This window comes from Dendrobates tinctorius, unplaced genomic scaffold (genome assembly GCF_039654945.1).
Source record: "Dendrobates tinctorius isolate UK_male_01 unplaced genomic scaffold, ASM3965494v1 ptg000023l, whole genome shotgun sequence".
Classification (NCBI taxonomy): Eukaryota; Metazoa; Chordata; class Amphibia; order Anura; family Dendrobatidae; genus Dendrobates; species Dendrobates tinctorius.
The window spans coordinates 8,673,035-8,695,206 of record NW_027361691.1 but is presented as its reverse complement, the minus strand read 5'-3'; positions in this window follow the sequence as shown (position 1 = coordinate 8,695,206).

The window sequence follows — 22,172 nt, the reverse complement described above, 5'->3', positions numbered from 1 at the left end:
ACAGTACCACTCCTCCTGTCCTGTATATATACACTGCACAGTACCACTTCTCCTGTCCTGTATATATACACTGTACAGTACCACTTCTGTCCTGTATATATATACACTGCACAATACCACTTCTCCTGTCCTGTATATATACACTGCACAGTACCACTTCTCCTGTCCTGTATATATACACTGTACAGTACCACTTCTGTCCTGTATATATATACACTGCACAATACCACTTCTCCTGTCCTGTATATATACACTACTCAGCACCACTCCTCCTGTCCTGTATATATACACTGCACAGTACCACTCCTCCTGTCCTGTATATATACACTGCACAGTACCACTTCTCCTGTCCTGTATATATACACTACTCAGCACCAATCCTCCTGTCCTGTATATATACACTGCACAGTACCACTCCTCCTGTCCTGTATATATACACTGCACAGTACCACTTCTCCTGTCCTGTATATATACACTGCACAGTACCACTTCTCCTGTCCTGTATATACACTGCACATTACCACTCCTCCTGCGCTGTATACTGGGTGTAATACTCAGCATCTGTATTATTCTTCTGTATACATACACTGCACAGTCCCACTTCTGCCCTGTATACTGGGTGTAATACTCAGTAACTGTATTATTCTGTATATATACACTGCACAGTACCACTTCTCCTGTCCTGTATATATACACTGCACAGTACCACTTCTCCTGTCCTGTATATATACACTGCACAGTACCACTTCTCCTGTCCTGTATATATACACTGTACAGTACCACTTCTGTACTGTATATATATACACTGCACAATACCACTTCTCCTGTCCTGTATATATACACTGCACAGTACCACTTCTCCTGTCCTGTATATATACACTACTCAGCACCACTCCTCCTGTCCTGTATATATACACTGCACAGTACCACTCCTCCTGTCCTGTATATATACACTGTACAGTACCACTTCTGTCCTGTATATATATACACTGCACAATACCACTTCTCCTGTCCTGTATATATACACTGCACAGTACCACTTCTCCTGTCCTGTATATATACACTGTACAGTACCACTTCTCCTGTCCTGTATATATATACACTGTACAGTACCACTTCTGTCCTGTATATATATACACTGCACAATACCACTTCTCCTGTCCTGTATATATACACTGCACAGTACCACTTCTCCTGTCCTGTATATATACACTACTCAGCACCACTCCTCCTGTCCTGTATATATACACTGCACAATACCACTCCTCCTGTCCTGTATATATACACTACTCAGCACCACTCCTCCTGTCCTGTATATATACACTGCACAGTACCACTCCTCCTGTCCTGTATATATACACTGCACAGTACCACTTCTCCTGTCCTGTATATATACACTACTCAGCACCACTCCTCCTGTCCTGTATATATACACTGCACAGTACCACTCCTCCTGTCCTGTATATATACACTGCACAGTACCACTTCTCCTGTCCTGTATATATACACTACTCAGCACCACTCCTCCTGTCCTGTATATATACACTGCACAGTACCACTCCTCCTGTCCTGTATATATACACTGCACAGTACCACTTCTCCTGTCCTGTATATATACACTGTACAGTACCACTTCTGTCCTGTATATATATACACTGCACAATACCACTTCTCCTGTCCTGTATATATACACTGCACAGTACCACTTCTCCTGTCCTGTATATATACACTGTACAGTACCACTTCTGTCCTGTATATATATACACTGCACAATACCACTTCTCCTGTCCTGTATATATACACTGCACAGTACCACTTCTCCTGTCCTGTATATATACACTACTCAGCACCACTCCTCCTGTCCTGTATATATACACTGCACAGTACCACTCCTCCTGTCCTGTATATATACACTGCACAGTACCACTTCTCCTGTCCTGTATATATACACTACTCAGCACCACTCCTCCTGTCCTGTATATACACACTGCACAGTACCACTCCTCCTGTCCTGTATATATACACTGTACAGTACCACTTCTGTCCTGTATATATATACACTGCACAGTACCACTTCTCCTGTCCTGTATATATACACTGCACAGTACCACTTCTCCTGTCCTGTATATATACACTGTACAGTACCACTTCTGTCCTGTATATATATATACACTGCACAATACCACTTCTCCTGTCCTGTATATATACACTGCACAGTACCACTTCTCCTGTCCTGTATATATACACTACTCAGCACCACTCCTCCTGTCCTGTATATATACACTGCACAGTACCACTTCTCCTGTCCTGTATATATACACTGCACAGTACCACTTCTCCTGTCCTGTATATACACTGCACATTACCACTCCTCCTGCGCTGTATACTGGGTGTAATACTCAGCATCTGTATTATTATTCTGTATACATACACTGCACAGTCCCACTTCTGCCCTGTATACTGGGTGTAATACTCAGTAACTGTATTATTCTGTATATATACACTGCACAGTACCACTTCTCCTGCCCTGTATACTGGGTGTAATACTCAGTAACTGTATTATTCTGTATATATACACTGCACAGCACCACTTCTCCTGTCCTGTATATATACACTGCACAGTACCACTTCTCCTGTCCTGTATATATACACTGTACAGTACCACTTCTGTCCTGTATATATACACTGCACAATACCACTTCTCCTGTCCTGTATATATACACTGCACAGTGCCACTTCTCCTGTCCTGTATATATACACTACTCAGCACCACTCCTCCTGTCCTGTATATATACACTGCACAGTACCACTCCTCCTGTCCTGTATATATACACTGCACAGTACCACTTCTCCTGTCCTGTATATATACACTGCACAGTACCACTCCTCCTGTCCTGTATATATACACTGCACAGTACCACTCCTCCTGTCCTGTATATACACTGCACAGTACCACTCCTCCTGTCCTGTATATATACACTGCACAGTACCACTCCTCCTGTCCTGTATATATACACTGCACAGCACCACTCCTCCTGTCCTGTATATATACACTGCACAGTACCACTCCTCCTGTATATATACACTGCTCAGCACCACTCCTCCTGTCCTGTATATATACACTGCACAGCACCACTCCTCCTGTCCTGTATATATACACTGCACAGTACCACTCCTCCTGTATATATACACTGCTCAGCACCACTCCTCCTGTCCTGTATATATACACTGCACAGCACCACTCCTCCTGTCCTGTATATATACACTGCACAGTACCACTCCTCCTGTATATATACACTGCTCAGCACCACTCCTCCTGTCCTGTATATATACACTGCACAGCACCACTCCTCCTGTCCTGTATATATACACTGCACAGTACCACTCCTCCTGTATATATACACTGCTCAGCACCACTCCTCCTGTCCTGTATATATACACTGCACAGCACCACTCCTCCTGTCCTGTATATATACACTGCACAGCACCACTCCTCCTGTCCTGTATATATACACTGCACAGTACCACTCCTCCTGTCCTGTATATATACACTGCACAGCACCACTCCTCCTGTCCTGTATATATACACTGCACAGTACCACTCCTCCTGTCCTGTATATATACACTGCACAGTACCACTTCTCCTGTCCTGTATATATACACTGCACAGTACCACTTCTCCTGTCCTGTATATACACTGCACATTACCACTCCTCCTGTCCTGTATATATGGGTCGCCCTTCCAGGGCTGTGGGGTACAGTCATGGCCAAAAGTTTAGAGAATGACATAAATATTATATTTTCACATGATCTGCTGGCCTCTGGTTTTTATGTGTGTTTGTCAGATGTTTTTATCACATACAGAAATATAATTGCAATCATATTATGAGTAACAAAAGGTTATATTGACAGATAGAATGAGTTAATGCAGCAAGTCAATATTTGCAGTGTTGACCCTTCTTCTTCAGGACCTCAGCAATTCTCCCTGACATGCTCTCCATCAACTTCTGGATCAAATCCTGACTGATAGCAGTCCATTCTTGCAAAATCAATGCTTTTATTTTGTCTGAATTTGAAGGTTTTTGTTTGTCCACCCGTCTCTTGATGATTGACCACAAGTTCTCAATGGGATTAAGATCTGGGAAGTTTCCAGGCCATGGTCCCAAAATCTCTATGTTTTGTTCCCTGAGCCATTTAGTTATCACCTTTGCTTTATGGCAAGGTGCTCCATCATGTTGAAAAAGGCATTGTTGATCGCCAAACTGCTCTTGGACGGTTGGGAGAAGTTGCTCTCGGAGGACATTCTGGTACCATTCTTTATTCATGGCTGTGTTTTTAGGCAAGACTGAGAGAGAGCCCATTCCCTTGGCTGAGAAGCAACCCCACACATGAATGGTTTCAGGATGCTTGACAGTTGGCATGAGACAAGACTGGTGGTAGCGCTCACCTCGTCTTCTCCGAATAAGCCGTTTTCCAGATGTCCCAAACAATCGAAAAGGGGATTCATCAGAGAAAATGACTTTACCCCAGTCCTCAGCAGTCCACTCCCTGTACCTCTTGCAGAATATCAGTCTGTCCATGATGGTTTTTCTGGAGAGAAGTGGCTTCTTTGCTGCCCTCCTTGAGACCAGGCCTTGCTCCAAGAGTCTCCGCCTCACAGTGCGTGCAGATGCACTCACACCTGCCTGCTGCCATTCCTGAGCAAACTCTGCACTGCTGGTAGCCCGATCCCGCAGCTGAAACACTTTTAAGAGACGGTCCTGGCACTTGCTGGTCTTTCTTGGGCGCCCTGGAGCCTTTTTGGCAACAAGGGAACCTCTCTCCTTGAAGTTCTTGATGATGCGATAGATTGTTGACTGAGGTGCAATCTTTCTAGCTGCGATACTCTTCCCTGTTAGGCCATTTTTGTGCAGTGCAATGATGACTGCACATGTTTCTTTAGAGATAACCATGGTTAACAGAAGAGAAACAATGATGCCAAGCACCAGCCTCCTTTTAAGGTGTCCAGTGGTGTCATTCTTACTTAATCATGACAGATTGATCTACAGCCCTGTCTTCATCAACACTCACACCTGTGTTAATGGAGCAATCACTGAAACGATGTTAGCTGGTCCTTTTAAGGCAGGGCTGCAATGATGTTGAAATGTGTTTTGGGGGATAAAGTTAATTTTCTAGGCAAATATTGACTTTGCAAGTAATTGCTGTTAAGCTGATCACTCTTTATAACATTCTGGAGTATATGCAAATTGCCATGAGAAAAAGTGAAGCAGTAGACTTTGTAAAAATTAATATTTGTGTCATTCTCTAAACTTTTGGCCATGACTGTTCTCGGTACCGGGCCAGTCTCTCAGATGGGAATGTCACAGCAGCGGTGACCTGGTCCGTGGCCCTGGGCGCCCATGTAAAAGGGGTTGAGTTGGGAATAAAGTTTATAGATGAATGATTCGTGATGTCACCTGTGGTGTTTGGCAAGGGAGGTGTTAAGCCGACACTGCATGCAGATCCTCTGGGACTGATGATGTAGTGCAGCTATGATGTTGTAGCCCTCCAGAGGCAGGGCTGTAGTCCCAGGGCAGTGTAGATAAAGGGTTAGGAAGAGGGTGCAGTGTTTGGCACAGAGATGTAGCAATGCTGAGGACGTTGCAGGAAGGAGGCAAGGACACAACAGGGTGCAGTTTCTTTACCTTTACTTGGCAAACGCAGTCCAGGGTCCTGATTACAGATGGCACAGGAGCAGGTTAGCCTGGAAGCAACTCAGGAATCTCTCTATCAGATGGGTTGTGTAGTCTCCTTCCTAGCGCTGGCTTGAGGTACATGCAGTACAGGGTTACACTGAAGTTCCTCCTTCTTATCGTCTCTTAGAACTACCTCATATGGCAGACAGCTGTAGCCCTCTATCTCTCTTGGCTCACCCGTCGCTGTTGTGCCTCCGAGTCTTAGTTGGGAATAGAGCATTTAAAGCTTCCTATTCCTCTGGTTTCTGTGGCAGGACCTTCAGTATCCATACAACCGTGGAGACCAGGCTCCAGATCATGCGCTTTCACTGGGAGGGAGCTCTCTAACCTCAGCTCAACCTCCAGCTTCTCTCCACGCGTCTACACACATTGCCCTCCTCACACTAACTATTTCCCTTCCTGGCCCTCAGAGCGTGCTCCTCCCCCAATCCTGGTTCAGAGCTCCCTCTGCTGGCCTGGAGTGGGAACATGTTGCATGTAAATGATTAACTGTTAGAGAGACCCTTCCTTGCTTCCAAGCATGACATTACCCTCCCTGGAGGAAGGCAATGCCATTTTGGTGACCATACTCCTGGAAGCGCCACATATATACACTGCACAGTATCAGTCCTCCTGTCTTGTATATATACACTGCACAGTACCAGTCCTCCTGTCCTGCATATACACTGCACAGTACCACTCCTCCTGCCCTGTATATATTCACTGCTCAGCACCACTCCTCCTGTCCTGTATATATATACTGCACAGCACCACTCCTCCTGTCTTGTATATATACACTGCACAGTACCACTCCTCCTGTCCTGTATATATTCACTGCTCAGCACCACTCCTCCTGTCCTGTATATATACACTGCACAGCACCACTCCTCCTGTCCTGTATATATACACTGCACAGTACCACTCCTCCTGTCCTGTATATATACACTGCTCAGCACCACTCCTCCTGTCCTTTATATACACTGCTCAGCACCACTCCTCCTGTCCTGTATATATACACTGCACAGCACCACTCCTCCTGTCCTGTATATATACACTGCACAGTACCACTCCTCCTGTCCTGTATATACACTGCACAGTACCACTTCTCCTGTGCTGTATACTGGGTGTAATACTCAGTATCTGTATTATTCTTCTGTATACATACACTGCACAGTCCCACTTCTGCCCTGTATACTGGGTGTAATACTCAGTAACTGTATTATTCTGTATATATACACTGCACAGTACCACTTCTCCTGCCCTGTATACTGGGTGTAATACTCAGTAACTGTATTATTCTGTATATATACACTGCACAGTACCACTTCTCCTGCCCTGTATGCTGGGTGGAATACTCAGTAACTGTATTATTCTGTATATATACACTGCACAGTACCACTTCTCCTGTCCTGTTGAAGGAGAGGCAACATTGGACATGGTGAGGGTCAGTGTTAGGTTTATGATTTTCTATGTCTGCAAACTTCTGAGCAAATAAAATTTGATTCTCAACAAGCTTTTTACAGTGGTTATCTGAAATTTGGACGTTACCTTCTATGCCACCGTTGGGTCCTCCATCGATTCCAAGGACCAGGGTTTTGGTAGGGCCTGTTTTAGGCAAAGTGGGGCCCTAGACAAAGTTTAAAATGGGGCCCCAAATGCTGACATATTGCTCCATCACACAGAAGCATTTTGGTTGTAGTTGCATGCGCTAGTTCAGGACGCTAAACGAGTGCGATTGACAATATTGAAGTTGTTCAACACTTGTTTCCCGGCCTCTTTCCACCATCTGAGAAAGAATGATGGGGACAGAACAATCACTAATGGATCAATCTGTCCCCATACAGTATCATGTTATCAGCAGCACATCTACAGTTTACACCGGTGATGTGCTGCTGAGAATAGTGATTTAATGATTTTTGTTCCGATATAAACAATCCAAGCACACAATGAATATGCAGCATTTTGCCTGTTTAGTATAATACACCCCATAGTCCTCCATATATTATAATATGCACCACAGTCCTCCATATTGTAAAATGCACACCCCATAGTCCTCCATATAATATAATGTGCCCCATAGTCCTCCATATAGTAAAATACACTCCCTATAGTCCTCCATATAGTATTATACACTGCTCAGTCCTCCACATAGAATAATACACTCCTCATAGTGCTCCATATAGTATAATACACAGCCATAGTCATCCATGTAGTACAATTCACTTCCCATAGTATAATGCACCCCATAGTTCTTCATATAATATAATGTATTCCCCATAGTCCTCGATACAGTATAATGCAGCCCACATATAGTATAATGCATCCACCCCACAGAGTATAATGCAACCACCCTAAAGAGTATAATGTAACCCCCCATAGAATATAATGCAGCCCCCATATAGTATAATGTAGCCCCCTCATAGAGTATGATGCATTCACCCCTCATAGAATATAATAAATATAATAAATATAATACAGACCTCCATAGAATATAATGTAGCCCTGAATAGAAAATAATACAGCCCACCTCCCCATAGAATATAATGTAGCCCCTCAAAGAGTATGATGCAATCCTCCCTCATAAAATCTAATTCAACCACCCATAGAATATAATATAGCCCCCCATAGAATATAATACAGCCCACCTCCCCATAGAATATAATGTAGCCCCCATAGTATATAACACAGCCCACATTGTATATAGCACAGCCCGCATAGTATATAGCACAGGCACATAGTATATAACACAGCCACGTAGTATATGACACAGCCACATAGTATATAGCACAGCCACGTAGTATATAACACAGCCCACATAGTATATAGCACAGCCCACGTAGTAAATACCACAGCCCATGTAGTATATAGCAAAGCCCACATAGTATATAACACAGCCCATGTAGTATATAACACAGCCTCATAGTATATAACACAGCCCACATAGTATATAGCACAGCCACATAGTATATAGTACAGCCACATAGTATATAACACAGCCCACATAGTATATAACACAGCCCGCATACTATATAGCACGGCCCACATAGTATATAGCACAGCCTACATAGTGTATAGCACAGCCCACATAGTATATAGCACAGCCCACATAGTATATAGCACAGCCCACATAGTATGTAGCACAGCCCACACAGTATATAGCACAGCCCACATCTCCCCCTCTCGAGAATGGCCCCACAGTCCAGTACTCACTGTTATATAAAAAAATCCCAAAATTCTCACCACTCCTCGTGCCCGCGCTGCTCCCGGCTCCTGTCTCAGCGGCTGCACTGCCGGCATACAGAGAGTGCGCGATGACATCATCGCGCACCCGCAGTGTCAGAGGCAGAGTGGGGAATGATGGGAGAGGGAGCGTCAGCTGACACTATCTCCTCCATCATTGCTTTTAACTGTACTGGCGGACGCCGGTATAGTTCAATGCGGCGGCGGGAGGAGTCGGCGCTGGGGCAGGTGGGCCCCCCTGCCTCACAGAACCCATAGCGGCTGCGTGATGTGCTGCTAGATGTGGGCCCCTGGAGGGAGCGGGGGCCCTAGGCAGCTGCCTGGTCAGCCTGCCCCTAACGCCGGCCCTAGGTTTTCGAGGGCCCTGAGTGAATGGAGCTGTGGAAATCTTGTGCACATCCACTCCATTTACATGTGACTCGTGAAAGTTCTGATTCTCTTGATCACTGAGGGTCCAAGCAGTCAGACCACCAGCGATCAGAAAGTTATTCCCTATCGTATGGATAAGGCATAACTTCCAAGTTTGAGAGAACCTTTTTAAAGTAGTTCTGATGGGCATAAATAAAGTATTAGGGCTGGTGAGGTTTGTATGTTTTTTTGGCCCTGTCCTGCGCTGATACAACCTTATCAAAGTAAATCAAACAGATAAATAGCAAATACATCTATAGCATAGTGTAGAATGTGTGGGAATGAATGTTCAGTACTCGAGCTGCATCTAACTACACATAATAAAGCATAATAAACTGTTTTAATGGAGGGGGATATAAAAATAGAACCTGAAAAGACTCATAAAATTACCATGGTAAATTATGTTCCAGAAATTTACTTTAATTAGAGAGAAGAGATTTCTTAAGAGAGAACTGGGCTTCATTCAACTTTGGCGAGAGCTCTATAAATGAGAATAGAAAAACATTTATCCTGTTGTTTACTGTCTCCCAGAGTGGCCAAAATAACAGAAAATATCAAAGTACTCTCATTTAAAGGAAATTGATATAACTACATAAAATTGGATCAAAGCTCGGTATGGTCGGAACATATTGTCTACTGCAAACAACATAGACATGGACGATCAATATCAAAAAGTTGGAAAGTAAAACGTTTTGGAAGTTGAGTGAGACCAATGGTACCAGCACCGTATGTGACCCCTATCATGATAGAAGAATATTAGGGTTTAATAACATAGAGAAAATCAAAAAGAAAGGCAGAGGCGTTACATCGGGTTAGCTGGTCTGGGCACAGGTGTAAAGCTAAGGAGGAAGCGTATAGGTGGGTGTCTAGGTGGGCAGAACACTATTCAACCATTTGTCACAATGGATGGAAGAGTGCTGTGGATACTCAGATCCCTCTGGATTTGGAGTGCCAAACCTGACCAGGTATGAACCATAGCAAAAGAGTACGGTAGCCAAGTCTGGTAGCACATGGGTTTTCTCTCAACCTCGGGATTATCGTAGTTAAGGCTGGTTAGAAAAAATAAGTACTGTATGTAGAGGTGCAACGCAATGGTGTATCTAGGTTAAGGGCAGGCAGGACATTTGCAGAATGCAGCCAGCAGGGAGGACCGCTAGGCAACCGAAAGCAACAGTCCGAGATGTTTCCCAGGCAGTGGTGTTCAGTTTCTTTTTGGGAGAGGGATTCGCCCTTTCTCTGAGCTGGTTGTCAAGCTGAGAACTCAGAGAACATGAAAAAACTCCAATGGTATTTGGACACTCAATCGTATTTGCCCCTTTCTGGTGCGAGTACAATTAAAACCCTGATCTCTAGCACTTCTAGGGTCAGGGCAATATCAGTAGCATGATCAGGTGACACGATTACCTAATTATGCTGTTGACGTCACTCCTGCGCCTCACAAGGGGTCGGTCAGGGAAAATGTAAGCATTCCAATGAGACTGAAGATACACACGAGTTTTATTAGGGAGGAGTGAGGGAACAGTATGGTGAGAACTGTGAGGGGACAATTTGAGGGTGGAAAAGAGTGAGGGGATAGAATCATCGAACCATAGAATCGTAGAGTTGGAAGGGACCTCCTGGGCCATCTGGTCCAACCGCCTGTTCAAAGCTGCATTCTCTAAATCATCTCAGACAGTATAGTATAGTGGGAAAAAATTGTGAGGGGACAATATGAGGGGCAGTGTGAAGGGGAAAATGTGAGGTGACAACATGGTGAGAAAAGCGTGGGGGCAGTGCAGGCAGTAGTGTGAAGGTACATTATGGGGGATAAATGTGAGAAGACAGTATACTTCCTGTATGGTCCTCAATCTGATAATGGATGGTAACAACAACTTCCTTTATATCCTTACCATTGTTAAGAACATATTCAGGGTTGTAGGTTCATGCGATACAGTTGTGTATGGGGCTGACCTGACACTGCAATTGATCACTGTCCTGAGTTTGTTGATAATTATGCAAATTGTCTCTTCAGAGAGGAAGAGGACTAGAACTCTAGTGCCACCTATTGGAAGTAGCAATCCTAAAAGTCAATGTCAACCCTTTAGCGAGCCTTGTTACATGACTTAGGATAAAAGCCAAGCCAGAATCTCAATTTGCAGACACTGTGATTCGTTAAAGGGTCGACATTGACTTTTAGGATTGCTACTTCCAATAGGTGGCACTAGAGTTCTAGTCCTCTTCCTCTCTGAAGAGACAATTTGCATAATTAGCATATTTCCCAGAGGAGCATTGCGGCTTTAAGTCTCCTCATCTCGACATGCTTAGCATGTCATTCTCCGCAAGGAGAAATGATACTCTTGGAGTTTGTTGATGTAATCATGAACTAATGATAGTTCTGGCAATGTATTCCTGTGCTCAGAGGCGTAGCTAGAGTTTTGGTTCGGGGGGGGCGAAACTTCTGAGTGGGCCCCTAACCAGAGAACCTCAGCAGATGACCGCGCTGTTGCCAAAAATAATCTATATATAAAAAGACCAATATTGATATTACCGCCATGTAGTCAGTGGTAAATAATACCAGTCCTACAGAACATAATAGATTACAGAAGATACAAATAATGACTTACCGCTAGAGATGAGCGACTTTGCTTTTTTTGGGTCGAGTTGGGTTTCATGAAACCCAACTTTCGCAAAAGTTGGGTCGAACGAAATCGGCCGACTATAAGGAAAAGTCGGAGGCCGACTGAAACATGAAACCCAATGCAAGTCAATGGGGAAACAAAGTCGGCAGGGAGTGGAGGACAGGAAACACACCTACAGTGCCCATTTCAAGGCCAAAAACATCAATTCTTATAACTGAAGCTTGTCAACCTTAATTTACTTCATAATAATAGTTACGCATTGAAAACTGGGGGTTATTTGGCTAAAGTTGTGGGGGGGGTTGGGCTGGCTCCAGGTTTTCGTGTGCCCTGGGCCAAAGAGTGTCCGTGCGCCCCTTTAACACATACCACAACTCATGATGCTCCGATACGCCACAGAAATATAAGTATAGTACAATGACAAATACTTCACTGCTTACATGACATGACTGATCTATTTTAAATTGTACCATAGCTCAAAAACAGGACAGTATATTACTCCATACAGTATTATGGCCACCACATTGTGCGCCATACAGAATAATGAGCCCCATATATTTCTCCATACCAAATAATTAGTCACATATAATGTTCCATACAGTATCTGATGAGCTCCACATAATGCTCCATATATAATGGGCCCCATTTCTAATGCTCCAGTGTATAATGTGCCCCTTAGATGCTGCTTCAGTGTCTGATCTGCCCCATTTACATTGCTCCAGTACATGATGGGCCTCATGGATTTATGGATGATGCTCCAGTGTCTGATGGGCCCTAATAATGCTCTATATATAATGGTCCCCATTTGTAATGCTCCAGTGTATAATGTGCCCCTTAGATGCTGCTCCGGTGTCTAATCTGCCCCATTTACATTGCTCCAGTACATCATGGGCCTCATGGATGATGCTCCAGTGTATGATGGGCTCTAATAATGCTCCATATATAATGGGCCACATTTGTAATGCTCCAGTGTATAATGTGCCCCTTAGATGCTGCTTCAGTGTCTGATCTGCCCCATTTACATTGCTCCAGTACATCATGGGCCTCATGGATGATGCTCCAGTGTATCATGAGCTCTAATAATGCTCCATATATAATGGGCCACATTTGTAATGCTACAGTGTATAATGTGCCCCCTAGATGCTGCTCCAGTGTGTGATCTGCAATATTTACATTGCTCCAGTACATGATGGGCCCTATTTTTAATTAACCCAGGCATGGTATGTGAAAAGAGCTCCATGGAGTAATCTGAGGTGTGTGCTTCCACATCCTTCACTTTTGGTGTGGGTGAAGGACACAAGGAAAGGGGTTGCTTCTGGCCAGAAGCCTGCAGTTACGACTCAGTGCTTGCATTTTTTACAACTTCAGAATAGGAGGTGATAGAGCTGGAGTCTGTTTCAGCAATGTAAGCTACAAACAGTTCCTGATACTCCGGCTTTAAAAGCAGTCTACCAATGTGGCTCCCCTGAGGCTTCAGTCGCCACAGAGGTACTGCACCTCCTCCTGAGGTGTGGTGCCCCACCATCCAGGTAAGGTGGGAACTCCTAACCACGCTCCAACACCTGCACCCCTCACCACAAAGTAGTGTAGCAAAGCCACATTGCGGCTCCTTGTTTAGAGAGTAGCAGAGCACCTTTGGTGGTTCCCTGCTTGGAATACGAAAAGTGCTGGGAGGCGGGTGGAATTTAGAATACATAAAGAGTGGGAAGGTTCAGTCAGTCAGTGAGTGAGAGAGAGAGAGTCACTCGGAGAGGAGTGTGGATCCCTGGAAGAGGGATGGAGGAAGGAGTGCTGCAGCTGCCTCAGTGATCTAAGCCAGCTGGCACAGGAAAGGAAAGAAGGAGAAAGACATTAGACTGAAACCTGACCTTCTATGAGAGAGAGGGATTAGTACGGAACAAAGGAGTAAAAGGGAACACAGAAGACGTGGGTTAGAGGAAGAACTCTGCCTAGAAGTTCTAAGCGCAAGGCCGGGGCCCAGTCCCCGAGGTTGTATGGATACTGAAGGTCCTGCAGCAGACACCGGTGGAGTAGTGGGCTGTAAATGCACTACTCCCATCTAAGACTTGGGGGCACAACAGCAACTTGGATAGTGAGCCGGGACTCAGGAGTAAGGAGTCCCCGAAGCAGGCTACAGCTGTCTGCCGTACAAGTAGCGTTCTTGGGAACATCTGTCAGGAGGCACTCCACCCTTTAAGGCGCTATAGAGGAGACGATCAGAAAGGTACATATTGGCGGAGTGTTGGAAGGGAGCATCCTATCTTGCCTGGAGGTTGACTGAGCCCAGGACCCGGTGGACACAGCACAGAGGCAGGCATCTGTGTGAACTGCAGACTGTGAGTAAAGCTTTGGAACTACATGCCCTGGTGTCCTCCACTTATTCCTGCATCACTGCACCCCGCACTACTACATCTGGGCACCGGCCTCTACACCGCCTGTGCCTCTCCTCCATTGCTACATCTACACTGCCCTGGGACTACAGCTCCACCTGTGGGGAGCTTCACCATCTTGGCTGCATCCCACCCCCAGTCCCAGAGGGTCTGCACGCAGCGTCGGCCTAATACCTCACTTGCCGAACACCACAGGTGGCGTCACAAACTATTCATAAACTTTATTTCATTGTTCATTCATCCCCTTTTTGCCATGGAGTCCCAGGGCCACGGGCTGGGTCACAGCTTCCGTGACAACTCCCATTGAGATCAACGGGCCCAGTACCAAGTATCCTGCTAAACCCTGGTGGGGCACTCCATCTACTCCCAGAAAAGGGAGCCTTACAGGCCTTCCAGAGCTACACCATGACACTGGCTCAACACCTCCTGCCTTAGCTGCTATAGTGTTTTTGGCACTACCAGCAGATGCACCACCACCACCATCAGTACCAGGTGGCCCTCCACGCCCACATCCACGTCCTCTTCCACCATACTTCCTCATGTTTTTGAAAATGGACCCAAAATACCAGCAGATATATGGTACTGTATCATAAGCGTACAGCTCTATACAGTCTATGGATAACAGTAAATCTCTGTATATATTTCATGAGGCATACACAGACGCTCACAGGCTCAGTATGGATTACCCAATAAAATAACAAGTTGAAAAAGGTTACAGTATCACCAGATACAAGGTATATATAGTATAGTGTAAAGATTCTGATTCTCCGTATGCATTTCAGGAGGCAGACACAAACGCTCTCAGGCCCAGTATGGATTACACAAGAATATGAAAAGCTGTAAATGGGTTATGTAACACAAGCGTACAGCTGTATACAGTGTTGGGGTAATCTTAAAGTTCCAAATATATTGCCGGATTAACAGACAGACGTTTACAGGCACATTATGGATTACCCCAGAATCTAAATAGCTAAAAAGGTTACTGTATCAGAAGCGTTCTGCTGTATACAGTGTTGGCCAAATTGAAAATATTGGTATATATTTCCGTAGTCTCCCTCAGACGCTCACTCAGTTTGGTTTTGAACATAATAAAAAATGTTGTAAAAAAGTTCCTGGATAACAAGATAGCAAGTATATATTTTTTAGGGGACAATTGAAATCTCCATATAAATAGTCCCGTAGTCACTCTCAGATGCTTACACAGTATGGATTGGACCATAATGCTAAATGTAGAACAAAGGTACTGTATAACAAGATACAAGCTGTATCAAGTATAGTGTAAAAATTTGTTTCTCCGATTCACCGTATATATAGAAGGCGTAACCCACACATGCTCACTCACTATGGATGATGTAGGGAAGGTGGACTGACAGACAAACCAGCCTGTAGTGAGAAGCAGAGGTGTAGCGCAGTGTAGGTGTGAAACTGCTAAGAGAAAGGGTGCAGTGTTTTAGCTTGCCCATTGGAGGGCAGTGGAGAGTGTAGGCGTGGGACTGAATAACTGCCATTGGTTAAAGAAACTGTTAGGTGATGGTGGGCGGAGTTACCAGAACTGGAAGTATAAAAGGCTGAGGGAAGATTCTGGAAGAGTCAGTCAGCGAAGGGAGCACAGTAAAGAGGAAGTTCTGCTGAGGAAATAGAGACAGTGGAAAGGCTCCAGAGAGGACTGACAGTTGAGGCGGTCACGGGGGGGTGGCCCAGAGGACGGTAGCTGCAGATGAAGATGGCCTGGGGCTATCATACGGACGGTATGCTCAGACTGGTGCAGTGCTGTGGTGGTTGGGCCTAGGCCAGCCACAGTGGAAGAGCAATAGAGGACGCCACGATTATAGTTAAAAAGGAAGTGAAGGTACCAGGGCCTGTGTACAGAGAAATGTGAAACGGCTGTGGTGGATGGGCATAGGGCAGCCCCAGTGGAAGAGCCACAGAGGACGCCATGTTTATAGTAACAAACGAAGTGAAGGTATCGGGGCCTGTGTACAGAGAAATGTGAAACGGCTGTGGTGAATTGCTGTTGTTGACAGAAGGATGGGCACTATAAACGGACCTGTTCAATACAAACTCTGTCTCAGTCTCGTGTTTGTCTGCGGCAAGAAGAGGTCCCCCCAGTTGGTTATCCTACAGATGATACTTTAATACAAATTTTTGAAACAAGGTACTGTATCAGCACATACGAGGTGTGTCCAGTCTAGGGTTAAATTTCCATCTATGCTTCCGGAGTCAGACACAGACACTCATAGGCTCACTATGTATTACACCAGAATTAAAAAAGTAGAAAAAGGGAAAGGTATTCATAGTGTACATCAGTATACAGTGTTGTGGTACTTTTAAATCTTCGTATACATTTCAATCTCAGTAAGCCAGTCAAGAATCTCCGCCACTGGAAACTACATGGATACAAGTATAGACGCAAAGTCGAGTGTTAGCAGAAATTTTGGAATTACTCATCGCGGGAAAACCTCCCGGTAGATGTTGCAGAGGCGATGCAGACCCTCAATTACTGTGTCTATGTATAAAGCGAAAAAGGTTCTTTGTGAAGAAAGGATTGCTTTATCGCAGTAGCGTGGATCGCATCACCGTTACTCGTCTCCATCAAATTGTGATCACAGGGAGAGATGTAAACATGGTCCTCACTGCCTATCATGATGTGTCTGGTCATTTTGGAGTGCAAAAGACAGAAGTCACAGGCCGTAGGCGATTCTATTGGATTGGCATGAGAGGAGACATTGAAAAATGGTGGCAGGAATGTCACACGTCTGTGACTATCACAACTGTGAAAGGTGATCATAAACCACCACTGCATCCGCTTGTAAGTTGACGTCCATTTCAAATGGTAGCCATTGATCATCTGAAGGTAGAGGCCAGCAGGACAGGCCATAGCAACATTTTAGCCATCATTGATCAATACACCAAATTTCTAGTGGCCGTCCCTGTGAAGGATTTAACTGCCCAGACTACATAGCGGTGGAGCAGGGAGAGGTAAGTATTGCAACTTGCAAGTGCTGTGGCCATGACCAAGCAGGGGGGGCAAAATCGTGGTCGACGGTACTGGCACAGGGCCCCTCATAGTACGCTGGTGTGTCTGACGGCGAGTGGGCCCTCCCACCGTCTGAGACACTGTATTGTACTATGAGGGGCCCATCCACCTGTTCAGAGCAACGGCACTTGCCGGGGTGTGCCAGGTCTTGACCCCAGCCGTTGGGGAAGGGGTGGGCAGCCCAGTTAGGGAGGTTTAAAAATTGGCATATGTAGATGTGTTGGCTGGACATTCAGCTGCTGCAAAGGGCGTAATTGGGCAAGTCCGAGAAAGAGGAGGTGTGCTTAATGGTGGCAGTGGTCTTACAGTGGGGGTAGCAATGGAGCGTTGTTGGCTACCTTCAGTCGGAGCAGGTGCACATGTGCTACCTGAGGTTTTGTAGTGTGTCCACGCTTGCAAGTGCATGTTGATTAAATGTCTAAGCATGCAACTGGTATTGAAATTTCTGAGTTGTTTACCTCGGCTAAAGGTCCTTCCGCACTTCTTACAGGTAACCTTTGCCTCATCAGTAGGATTTTGGGCAAAGAAGTGCCACACTGCACTCTTCCTACTATGGTAAACATTTTCTGGACTTGCACGTTGTGCTAAGTTGACCGTCTGGTCAAGCTGTCCTGCAACTCTTTTAGTTTTTGTTCCACGTTTTAGGACAGCTAGCGGGCCTGCTAGATAAGCGCTGCTGCGATGTCAATGCCTGCTGCGGATCCTTCTCCTTATCTGAACTATTGCCAGCGCCACCCTCCTCCCCCAATGGATGCCAATCCGGGTCCAGAAATGGGTCATCCATCACCTCCTCTTCAAAGTCATCTGCACCTTCCTCTGTGTCACTGTGTAAGGTGGTATAGTGTGCGGGAAGGGGCACCTGTGTTTCATCAGGGTCAGATTCTGGCTCAATAGACAGCGAGGGCAATGTAGTGCTGTGGGTCAATGTACCAGCAGATAAATCTAGCAGTGGCTGTGCATCAGTGCACTCCATGTCAGATTCATCTTGGACTGGGGAATTCAGGATTTGACTGGATAACCCAGGCATGGTATGTGAAAAGAGCTCCATAGAGTAATCTGTAGTGTGGGCTGCCGCATCCTTAACTTTTGGTGGGGGTGAAGGCAGTGGCGTAGCGTGGGGGGGGCGGGGGGGGCGGTCCGCCCCTGGCGGCATGTGTGTAGGGGCGGCGCGGCAGCAGCACTCTGTCTGTGTCTCTCTCAGCCTCTTCCTCTCTGTCCCTTATGCCGGTGAGTCTGGGCGGTAGTCCAGGCTGTTCGTGAGGCGATTCCTGCACCTGCCTCCCCAGAAGTTGCAGGCACAAGACATGTCACGTGACACACATCACATGCTCAGTCAAGGGTCCTGTACTTATAGGTACACGCCTACCTGAAGCCAGAGGCAGTGGCGGTGTACAGAGACCATAGCGCCTAAGCCCCAGCACGGACCAGAGAAAGTATGTGACAAGCATAATCTTGTCACTATCACTAGCCGTGCTCAGTCAGAGACTCACGGTCCTGAGGTCAGCGGGTGGGCGGTCTCCAGAGTGGTGGGCGTGGTAGTAGAAGCCGGGTAACGTAGTGGTCACATGATCACAAAGGAAGGACAGCGACAGTGCGCCACTGAGTACTATCCTGACTGGTGACATGTGCGGCTGACGTGCGAGCTACACAGCGGTGACTGAGATCAGCCGGTGTGAGTGGGGGCACAGGTCAGTGAGCTCCACCTATTGCACCAGCATTATATAGCTGCATGTGCCAGCGTCAGCGAATCTTCCTGCATGTGCCCTGGTCAGTCAGTGGTGTCATAGCCTGTGCATGCAGCTTGTCTGTCCTCACACATGTGCCCTGGTCAGTCAGTGGCGTCATAGCTTCTACACATAGCTTGTTTGTCCTCACACATGTGCCCTGGTCAGTCAGTGGTGTTATAGTCTGTACATGAAGCTTGTTTCTCGTCACACATGTGCCCTGGTCAGTCAGTGGCGTCATAGCCTGTACACATAGCTTGTTTGTCATCACACATGTGCCCTGGTCAGTCAGTGGTGTCATAGCTTCTACACACAGCTTGTTTGTCGTCACACATGTGCCCTGGTCAGTCAGTGGTGTCATAGCTTCTACACACAGCTTGTTTGTCGTCACACATGTGCCCTGGTCAGTCAGTGGTGTCATAGCTTCTACACACAGCTTGTTTGTCGTCACACATGTGTGCCCTGGTCAGTCAGTGGTGTCATAGCTTCTACACGCAGCTTGTCGTCACACATGTGCCCTGGTCAGTCATGTTAGATAGAGAACTGCAAGAAGATGAAAGTCTGGAAATTTAGAAATAATAACAGCAGAGTTAGTAGCAGACTAAAAATTAGATCTTTGAGTGTAGTGTGGGCTCATCGGATGTTTCCGGATTATCAACGACCAAAGGGGCGGCAAATTTTTCGACCGCCCCGGGCGCCACAAACAGTTGCTTCGCCACTGGGTGAAGGACACAAGGAAAGGGGTTTTTTATGACCAGAATCCTGCACTGACGACTCCGTGCTTGCAGGTTTCGACCTTTCAGAAGAGGAGGCAATAGAGCTGGTGGCTGTTTCGGCAATGTACGCCAAAACCTGTTCCTGTTCTTGGGCCAGAGGATGACGCACGCTCAACACCTCCTGCCTTAGCTGCTATTGTGATTTTGCCAGAACCAGCCGATGCACCACCACCATCAGTACCAGCCGCGCCCCCTGCCCACGTCCGTGGACTCTTCCACCATACTTCCTCATGTTTGGGAAAATGTAACCAAAATACCAGCAGAGAGATGGTACTGTATGAGGAGCGTCCAGCTGTGTAAGGTGTATTAAACAAATTAAATCAACGTATATATTATGTTAGTCACAGACGCTCTCACAGTATGTATGGGACCATTATCCAACAAGCAGATATACGGAACTTTTTGAAAAATGGACACAACTCTAAGATGTAGGTGTGGAAAAACGGACAAACTCCTCAGTTTTTTTTTCTTCCAGAGTCACACACGGGTAGCTTCTATTTGTCCGTGATACCAGCCGGAATAGACTGTGTGTGAGGAGCGTACACCGCTAGACGATGTGTGAAAAAATGAACGCTCAGTAACTCACCAGGACAAAATAATAAAATTTGGAGTGCTTTGAAAAAGCAGTTTGAACATCAGTGTGCACACAGCAATACAGCTAGCAGGTAGCCTTAAAAGGCAGCCTAATCATCACCAGCGCTGCTGCACACAACAAAAATCCTCCCCTTTCACTGGACACTAACTGTACAGTGAAAAGCGCTATCAGCAGAAGCAGTTTTTTTTTCTTTCTTGCCTAACGCTCTCCCTATTCAGAATCAGCAGCAGCACCTCTCCCTATTGTAAGATCAGCAGGAGTAAGATGGCGGTCAGTGTGCACGCCCTTTTATACCCCCTGTGACGCCACACAAAGCCAGCCAATCACTTCAATGCCCTTCTCTAAGATGGTGGTGGCCGCTGCCTATGTCATCGCGTTGCCCACAGTGTGCGTCCTCCATCATTGGCTGAAAAAAGGCGCTGGAAGCTCATTTGAAATGCGACTTTGGCACTCGGGTCACCGACATCATGGGAGACCTCACGCTATGGTCGGGTTTCGTTTCATGAAACCCGACTTTGGCGAAAGTCAACAATTTTGGAAATTGACCACCTGTTTCGCTCAACTCTACTTACCGCTGATGTTCTTTCTGATGGAATCGTTCACTTTTCCTGTCTTTTTCATCTGGCCCAGACCGACATGACGACTCCTCCAGCCAGAACTCGGGCGCAGAGATTAAAACAAAGACACGTTTCACTTCTCATATTTTCAGCACTGTCACCAATTGGACTATTCTCAACCTGCACAAACTTCTCTTCCTGCTGATACCACAATGCCGAGCCACTGCTGCCGTATGTGTCCCTATTACTGCACCTGCTGTGTGGTTCTGTGTGACCTCAAAATTCTAAAGCAACTCTCTAGAATATAGTAATGCCTCGTGCAAGTGCCCTAGAAAACAGTGCCCACATTCAGGGTCGGACTGGGCCACCGGAGAATACGAAGCCAACCCAAATTAGTAGCATAATTAGCTTATAGGCGCGTGAATTCATCACAGAGCAAGAAGACGGAACTAATAAATTTTATATATACTCCAAAAAGTAGGCAGTGTTTACAGAGATATAAAAAGATTTTACAATGGGAGACAATTAAAATATGTACAATGCAATTACAAATAAGATAAAGGATTAACAGAATAAAAGAGGCACTCACATGTTGGTCAGATCATTTTAGGCAAAACCATGCGGGGAGGAGGAGGAGCCAAACATCACAGTGCATTTGAGATCTTATTGCCACGGCATCCCAAGCTAGACTGACTGGGGTGTAGGGGACAATACCTTATACCTTTGGGCTTGTAACATCACTAAAGGGACTGGTTTTCCGGTTCCCTTCCCCTTGCTTTCAGAGGTAAAATCTGGCTAAAAACTTATAATAATCATAACTTGTAGAGGGTACCTCGTATAGAAACGCACATACGTAGTATTATCTTTTCCAGCTTGTCGCTGGTGATCATTCAAAACCAAAATCGAACTAGTTGTTTCACACAGTTCAGGAGAAATCCATTTCTCTGGTTCTGTTGGCACTGGAACCGTGAAAAACAAGGGCTAGGATGCTTAGTCGACGCACGCCCCAAATAAGTAGTTTTTATTTTTCTGTCACTGATTGGGCTCGAGTTATGGCCTCTTTAATATCCCATATATATATATATATATATATGAGAAGCACATGGTCTCTTTTGG